Source organism: Vicugna pacos, unplaced genomic scaffold, assembly GCF_048564905.1.
Source record: "Vicugna pacos unplaced genomic scaffold, VicPac4 scaffold_18, whole genome shotgun sequence".
Taxonomy (NCBI): Eukaryota; Metazoa; Chordata; class Mammalia; order Artiodactyla; family Camelidae; genus Vicugna; species Vicugna pacos.
This window is the reverse complement of record NW_027328739.1, coordinates 3,950,694-3,959,593: the sequence shown is the minus strand read 5'-3', so window position 1 is coordinate 3,959,593 and position 8,900 is coordinate 3,950,694.

Sequence of the window (8,900 nt, the reverse complement as noted above, 5' to 3'; positions counted from 1 at the left end):
TTATGTGTGTGTGCATATATATATATATATATATAGTGCATATATATATAGCATATATATATATAAATTGTGTGTGTGTGTATATATATATAGATTAATCTGTACTTAAGATGGGTAGATATATATAGTATAAACACACATCTTCTTTATCCATCATCTATTGATGAGCAATTAATTTGCTTCTATATCCTGTCTATTGAGGATAATGCTGCAGTGAATATAGGGTTGAATTTATCTTTTCTAATTAGTGTTTTTATTTTCTTGGAATAAGTATCCCGATATGTATATTTTGGATTATATTTCATAATTAATTTTTATTTAAAGCTCCATTTTGTTTTCCACAGTGGCATCACATATTTCCATTTACTCCAGCAGTGCATCAGGTTTGTTTCTCTTACATCCTAACCAACAGTTATGTTTGTTATCTTTTTGATAATAGTCATTCGGCCAGGAGTGACATAAAATCTCACTGTGTTTTGGATTTGCATTTTTCTGATGTTTAGTGATGTTGATCGGTTTCATGTGCCCGGTGGTTACATTTCCCCCACTGTATATTCATTTTTTGTAATGGGCTTAATGACCATAACTGTCTGATTTCATTTTCAGGCATTCTGTTGTGTTCCATTATTCTGTATGTTCTGTGCCACTACCATATTCGTTCTAATACTGCAGCTTTTTATTATAGTTTAAAATCAGGGACAGTGATACATCCTCTTTGTTTTTGTTAAAGATGTTTCTCTTTTTAGTTTGTTTGTTTTCTTTCCTTTCTTTTTTTTTTAGTGATTTCATCTCTTTTGGGTTTACATGTAAATTTTAAAATTATTTTTTGTAAGTGTCAGATAATGCCCTTGGTATTTTGATAGGCACTGAATTTAATTTGTGTATTTCCTTGGCTTATTCTGTCATTAAACAATATTTTTTTCCTAATCAATGAACACAGTATATCCTTTTACCTGTTTGCATTATCTTCAATTTCTGTTATACATATTTTATAGTTTTCTGAGTACAGTTTTTACCTCCTTGGTTGGATATATTTCTTGATTTTTTTTTGTAATGCAACTGTAAATGAGACAGTTTCCTCACTTTCTCTTTCTGTTAGCTTGTTGTTAGTGTGCAGAAATGCAAGATTTCTTTATGTTAATTTTGCATTCTGAAATTTTACCAAATGCATTGAAAAGCCCACATAGTATTGTGGCATCTTCTTTCAGATTTCTGTTTAAAGTATTTCATGTGCAAACAGATATTTTTACTCCTTTTCTGAAATAGCTATATTTTATTTACTTTTATTTTGGATAGCAATGGCTAGAATTTCCAATATGATACTGAATAACAGTGGAAAGAGTGAACAATCTTGTCTTCTTTCTGCTCTTACAGCAGATGCTTTCAGCTTTTCAGTGAGTGTCATGTTAGCTGAATACTTGTCATATGCGACCTTAAATGTGTTGAGGTATGTTTCCTCATACCCATTTTGAGGAGAAATATAATCATAAATATATACTGAATTTGTCAAAACATTTTATGACCCTTTGAAGTGACAATATAATTTTTATTTTTCAATTAGTTAGTTTGTTGTATCATATTGATTAATTTCTGGATAATGAATCACTTTTGCATACCTGGCATAAAAGGAACTTAATCATACTGTATAATCCTTTTAATGTATTGTTTGCTTTGCTAATATTTATTGATGATTTTTTCATGTATGCTTGTAAGTAGTATTTAAACTGTAATTTTATGTGGTATTTGTTCCTGTTTTGGTAGTAGTGTGATACAGAATGATGGGTTAGGAAGCCTTCTTTCCTCTGCAAGTTTTTGGAATTCTCTGAGAAGGATAGATGATAGCTCTTCTTTAAATGTTTGGCAGAAGTCACCTGTGAAGCTGTCTATGCCTTGAATTTTATTTCTTGGGAGAATTTGTTTAATTACTTATTCAATTTCATTAGTGATAATCTGTTAATATTTTCTACTTCTCATTCCATTCGGTAGATTATGCCTTTCTAAGAAATTGGCCATTTCTTCTAGGGATTCCATTTTAATTGGCAAATAATTTGTTGTATCATCTTATGATGCTTTGTGTTACTTTGATATAAGCTGTAACTTCTCATTTATTTTGGAGCTTTTTAATCTTTACTCTCTTTTTTGCTCATGATTCTCTTTAAATTTTATCAGTTTTATTTATCTTTCAAAGGCCATTATGTAGTTTGTTTAGATGTTTCTATTTTAAATCTTTATTTTATATATTTATGTTTCGACCTTTCAGCTGTCTTTGTTTCCACTAACAAGTTTGTTTATTATTTTGCTTCATCTTTTGTTTGAAAGATTATGTTATAAGAGAGAGTTGTTTCTTATTTGTAGAAGTCGGATTGTTTTGCTATAAGCATCCCTATTAATATTGCTTTTGCTATAACACATGGAATTTGTTTTTGTTGTTATATTTCTTTATGTATTTTTTCTTTGATTTATACGGCAACCCATTGGTTGTTTAATCTTGTATGAATTATCCTCCACACTTTACAATTTTTCTCAGGTTTTCTTCTTTTATTATATTTCTATTCTCACATAATCCATATGTTTCTTCACAAAACAAGGTGAAAAATAATAAAATTTTTACTGAATTCTGAAAGACCCAAATTTTCTAAAATTATCTTTGAAAAATGAACAAAGCTGCGGTTATTATCCTCCCTGAATTTAGAACATACTACAAATTTACAGTAAGCAAAAGATCAAAATATTTCACTAAAAGAGTCACATAGATCAATGGAACAAAATAAAGAGTCCTTAAATAAACACACAAACATATGGTCAATTTGTCTACATGAAGGACGCAACAGTATACAATGGAAAAAATGCAGTCTCTTCAACAATTAGTTCTGGGAAAACTGGACATTACAGGTAAAAGGAAGATGTATGAGCACTTCCTTACATAGTACAAAATAAAATAGAAATGGATTAATTTCCTAAATGTAAAACCTGAAACTATGCAATTTATGAACAAGAATAGGAACAGCATTGCCTTTGTGAAAATCATAACAATATTTATTTTTGATCTATCTCCTAATTAAAAAAAGGAAAAGAAACAATAACAGTTTTTAATTATACTGAGGAAAAAATAGATGTACTATGTGATACAGTGATTCCACTTCTTGTATAAGTGTGAAATGCAAAAACTTTTGCAGAGCAAAGGAAACATTCTGTAAGACTTATCACAACACACAGAATAGAAAGAAGAATTTCAGACTATGAAACTCACAAAGTGTTAATATCCATAATGTATACATAGTATTTTAGACTCATTATTTAAAAAACAAAGACCCCAACTTAAATACAGAAGAAGGATCTCCATGGAAACTTTTCAAAAACAGACATGTTGATGATTTTCATGGATATAAAAAGAAATATAATGTTGCTATTCATTAGGAAATCATAAATCAAAACCAGAATGAAATACTATCTCACAGCAACCAAAATTGTTATTAAAAAGGTCTTCAAATGACAAACATTAATATGAATGTCGATAAAAGGGAACCCAAGTACACTGTTGGTGGAAATATAAATTGAGGCATCCACTATTATAAAAGTGTGGACAGTGCTAAGTAAACTAGAAACAGAAACATTATATGTTGCAGCAATTCCAGTTTTTTTATAAACCTATAAGTAATGTAAACATTAACTTTAAAGGATATATTACCCCCAAAGTTCTTAACATCATCATTTATAATAGCCAAGGATAGAAGCACAAATCAACTGCCCATCAACAGATGATTGGCTGAAGTAGATGTGAGGTATAGATAACATAATAAATACTTAGTCATTGTCATATCAAAAAATAAAATTCTGCCATTTGGAACAATGTAACGGGACCCAGATACTGTTGCACATAGGAAAATAAGTCATACAGAGAAAAACACTCTATGTTATCACTTTCATGAGGAAACTAAATATATAAGAGAGATAATCATAAAAAAAAGGAACAGAATCACATATATATGTGTAGTGTACCAAGTAGTGGTTTCTACTGGGGACAGGGAAGAAGGATGGGGAAGACAGAAATATGCAAGCTACTAGTTATAAATTAGAGAAGCAAGAGGGCTATATTTACAGCACAGAGCAAGATTTTAATAATTTAATTGATTTTAAAGAATTTAGAGGCATATATTATACTAAAATGTTCATGCATTTGGGAAAAATATTGAAGAAAAGAACCCAAGAAAAACAAAATATTTTGTAGTACTCTGATATTAAGGGAGGTGATTAGTTCACTTTCTTTACTGTTCTTATAATGTCCTTATTAGAATTTAACTTTTAAATGTAAAAGTTTAAACTTTGAATAAAGTGACATATGTTTAAACTATTTCTGTCTCTCCCTTTAAATCTACAGTCATTGAAACGGTCACATCTCAGCAAAAATAACTACAACACAAAACAATACTCCAGAACACATGTGTACAGCTGAAGTTTGGTGGGCTAAAACACAAAATGATGGCTGATCTGAGGGAAGAGACCAGTTGGTGCCTTCAACCAAGGCCCACTTACTAGGGTATCTGAGCCCAGAGTTTCAGAGTACCCAGTAGAAACAGGGTCTCAATGGTTCACACAGCTTCAGCCTCCAACTGCACCAGTACTCATGGTCACAGGTAACTAGGAGGGAGTCACAATGCAGACAGAATTTCCAACCTTTTGACACTCAGACATTCATGACACTCTCCCTACTTCCCATTCACGGTGGTGGAGAAAATATACCTTGCAACATTGGACATGGCAAAGGCACTTGCCTGATTCCAACTATCCACCTGTCTTTACACCTTTCCTCAATGTGTGCACTCAATCTTAAGGGATATCAGATAAAAGGAAGGGTTCACCGGCCCAGTGACAACAGTGGCATTAACTACCAGATTTGTCTAAGAAGTGACAATGTAAGCAATCTTTTATCCAGACAGTAGCGACTTGAAAGTGTCATTTTGAAATATTATCAGAGGTATCTCAGATAAGTAAAACCAAACAAGGACTCCAAAGCACAATCTGTTTTTTAGGGTCATCAGAGCAATAATTTACCAGGATCATGACCAATCACAGCAACAATATAGGGCATGCACACACACAGATACACAAACACAGAAACTGACACAGACACAGACACACACGCACAGGCAAACGCACTCACAGATGAACACACACACACACAATATCAACCCTGCAGCAAACAAATAAAGGTCATGGAATATTGCCGTATAACTAATAGAGAATCCAAAGTGTTGTCATACAGAATCTCAATACAAAATACAAAACTCAGAAAGCAGATTAGTGAGCTCAGGAATAAAATAAATGATGATAAGGAATACATTATCTAATAGACTGAAACTATGAAACAACCAAACATTATTGGAAGACCAGATGAACTTAATAAATGATATGATTTATGCAACAGAAAGCATTGGAAGAAGACTGTCTTGTGGAAGAGAGATTAGCAAATTCACCAATACAAAACAAGAAATGATAGGAGAGGGCTGAGGTATAAGATATTAAAAAGTGAGGAAATTCTAAAATAGCCATCGGACTTCTTCAAGAAGTTCACATTAGAGTAAATCCTGGAAGGAGGAGAAAGTTAGAAGGCAGCTGATGGTTTAATTAAAGTTGTAATAGTTGATAACTTCCTGAACCTGTGTAAGGAACTGACATACAATTCCATGAGCCAACACAACACCAATAATTTTAAGTCAATGAGACCTTCTACAAGATATGTCATATGCAAATTGGCAAGTCAATGCCAGAGAAAAATTTTAAAGGCAGCCAAAATAGTTATGTTAAACTACATAGGAATCCCCATCAGGCTATCAGCAGATTGCTGAGCAGAAAACATACACCAAGGGTAATTAAAATGACATTTTCAAACTACTGAAATAAGAAATCTCTCACCCAAGGATACTCTACCTTGCACAGTTATCACTTAGGTGTAAAGTAAAAATAAAGAATATACCAGACAAACAAACATGAATGAGATGGAAAAAAGAAAACCGAGACACATTACAAGAGGTTCAGAAAAGAGCTATTCTAAGAAAAACAAAATGGCAAATATGCACAAAACATTGAACAAAATACTAAGCAGAGACAATGAGAAAGTTGCAACTGTTTCTTTGGTTATGTTTTTAAATGCTACTATTCTATATGAACTAATGAGAGAAAAATAGTAATTCAGTTGCAATAGATATAGGTACCTCAATCTAGTAACTTGTTCACAACAGAAATAGAAATAATTTGGGTCAGTAATCATAAAAAGTAATGAGTAATAATAAAATAATATTAAAGGAAGATGCTATCAGCGGAAAAAGGGCTAAATTATACATGAGATTTTTTATTTTTAATTGAAGTACAGTAGATGTACTATATTGTGTAGTTTCAGATGTACAGCATAGTGATTCCAACCAATTATTAGATTAGATTGCATTATAAATTATTACAATAATTGTAACATACAATTATTATAAGTTATTGTGTCTAATTCCCTAATCTATACACATTATCCTTGCTGCTTATCTCCTTTATGTATACTATTTTTACCTGTCAGTTTCCTACCATTGAATCTGATTCCCTTCCCCTTTGGTAAATATAAATTTTTTCCCATATCTTTCAGTCTGCTTCAGTCTTGTCTATCTAATCTCTCTATCTCTCTACCATGTCTCTATCAATCTATCTATCTATCTATCATGTGCCTATGTATCTATCCTTCTATGTATCTACTTATCTGTCATCTATCAATAGATAGCTATAGGTAGATGTACACAGATATTTGTTATTCTTTAGACTCCACATTTAGATTATATTATATACTTTTGTCTTTTTCTAAGTTATTTCACTAAGCACAATATTTACTAGGTCCATTCATGATGCTGAAACAGCCATGTGTTATATTTTTCATGGCTGAGTATTATTCCATTGCATATTTATAGAACCATCATATCTACTTAAGTCCATAGTCTACTGTGGGCTCTTGGATTGCTTCCATGTCTTGCATATTATAAACAGTGCTGTTGTGAACATTGGTTCTTCTCAATTTAGGGTTTCTTCCTCAGATTTTTCCTAGGATATATGTTACTGTTTCATATGGTAGTTCTGTTTTAGGTGTTAAAGAAATCTGAATACCATTTTCCATAGAAATTTTACCAATTTACAATTCTACCAAGAGTATACAAGTGATTCGTTTCCTCCACATCATCTCCAACAGTTTCTATTTGTAGACTTTTTGATAATAGCCATTTGACAAGTGTGAAGTGATGACTTATTGTGGTTTTGAACTGCTATTAACTAATAATTAGTAATGTTGAGCATTTTTATCACTTGCCTGTTACTCATCTGTATGTTTTCTTTGGAAAAATATTAACTCAGGTACTCTGCTATTTTTTGATTGGGTTTTTGTCTTTCACATTGAGTTGTGTAAATTAAATCCATATTACATCTATTAACTTACATCTATTTCACCCTGGTCAATTGCATTTTTTGCAAATATGTTCTCCAATTACACAGGCAGTGTTTTCATTTCGTTCAAAGTGTCCTTAGGTGTGCAGAAGTTTTCAAGTTTATTTAGGTCTCACTTGCTTATCTTTGCTTTTATTTCTTTTGCCTTAGGAGACTGATACAAGAAATTATTCCTATGATATATATCCAATAGTGTATCACATATATCACCTTCTAGAAGTTTTATGGTGTCAGGACTTACATTTAGGTCCTTAAAAAACTTGGAGTTTATTTTTATATATGTCAGGGAACGCTCTCATTTCACTTTTTTACATACAGATATCCAGCTTTCCAAAAACCATCCATTGACAAGACTGTCTTTTCTCCATTGTGTACTCTTGCCTATTTTATCATTGATTCATTGCTCATAGGTGTGTGGAATTATTCCTAGGCTCTCTATCTGATTTTATTGATTCTATCTCTGTGCCAATGTCATGCTGTTTTTATTACTGTAGTTTGTAGTATAGTAAGGAATCCAGGAAGTTTATACCTCCAGATTTGTTGTTTTTTCTCAAGATTATTTTGACAATTTTAATGGTTTCATGTAAAACTTAGAGTTATTTATTTTCTGCTTCTGTTGGAAATATTACAGCTTCATAACAGGAATTGCACTAAATTTGTATGTTTCTTTGTGTAGCTCGGCCATGTTAACAATATTAACTCCTTCAATCCAAGAGCACAAGACATCTTTCCATTTTTATGAATCATTTTTAATTTCTTTGCCAATGTTTTTTAAGTTTCAGTGTTTAGATGTTTCATATATGTGGTTACATTTATTCCAAGGTTTTCGGGGTAATGGGATTTTAAATAGTATTGCTCTCAACGTCCAATTTAGGGTATCTCATAAATAACATGTAGAAATGTAAGAGAAAATTTTACATTAATCTTGTACCCTGCTCCCTTGTTGAAATTATTTATTGTTGCTATTAGTCTGTGTGGAGAACTTAGGACTCTATATAGATTGTTATGTCATCATTACTGGTGCCAATTTTGCCTCTTTCTTTCAATTTTGCATTTATTCTTCTTTTTTCTTTCCTTTTCCTTTCTTCTTTTACTATAGAACAGAAGTGCTGAGAGTAGGAATCCTTGTCTTGTTCCCGAATTTATCCAGAATGTTTTCAGCTTTTCCCCTAAGTATTATAAATTGTTATAAATGGCCTATAGTATGTTGAGGGATGTTCACATTATACTCTCTTTCATGAGAGTTCTGATCATGAATGTATGTTGAATTTTGTCTAATGCTCTTTCTGTGTGTATTGACATGGTCCTGTTCATTTTGTCCTTCCTTTATTAAATACGTGTCATGCTGATTGACTTGTGTATGTTTAATCATCCCTGTGACTCTGGAAGGAATCCAACTGATCATCAAGTATAATCCTTTCTATGTATTG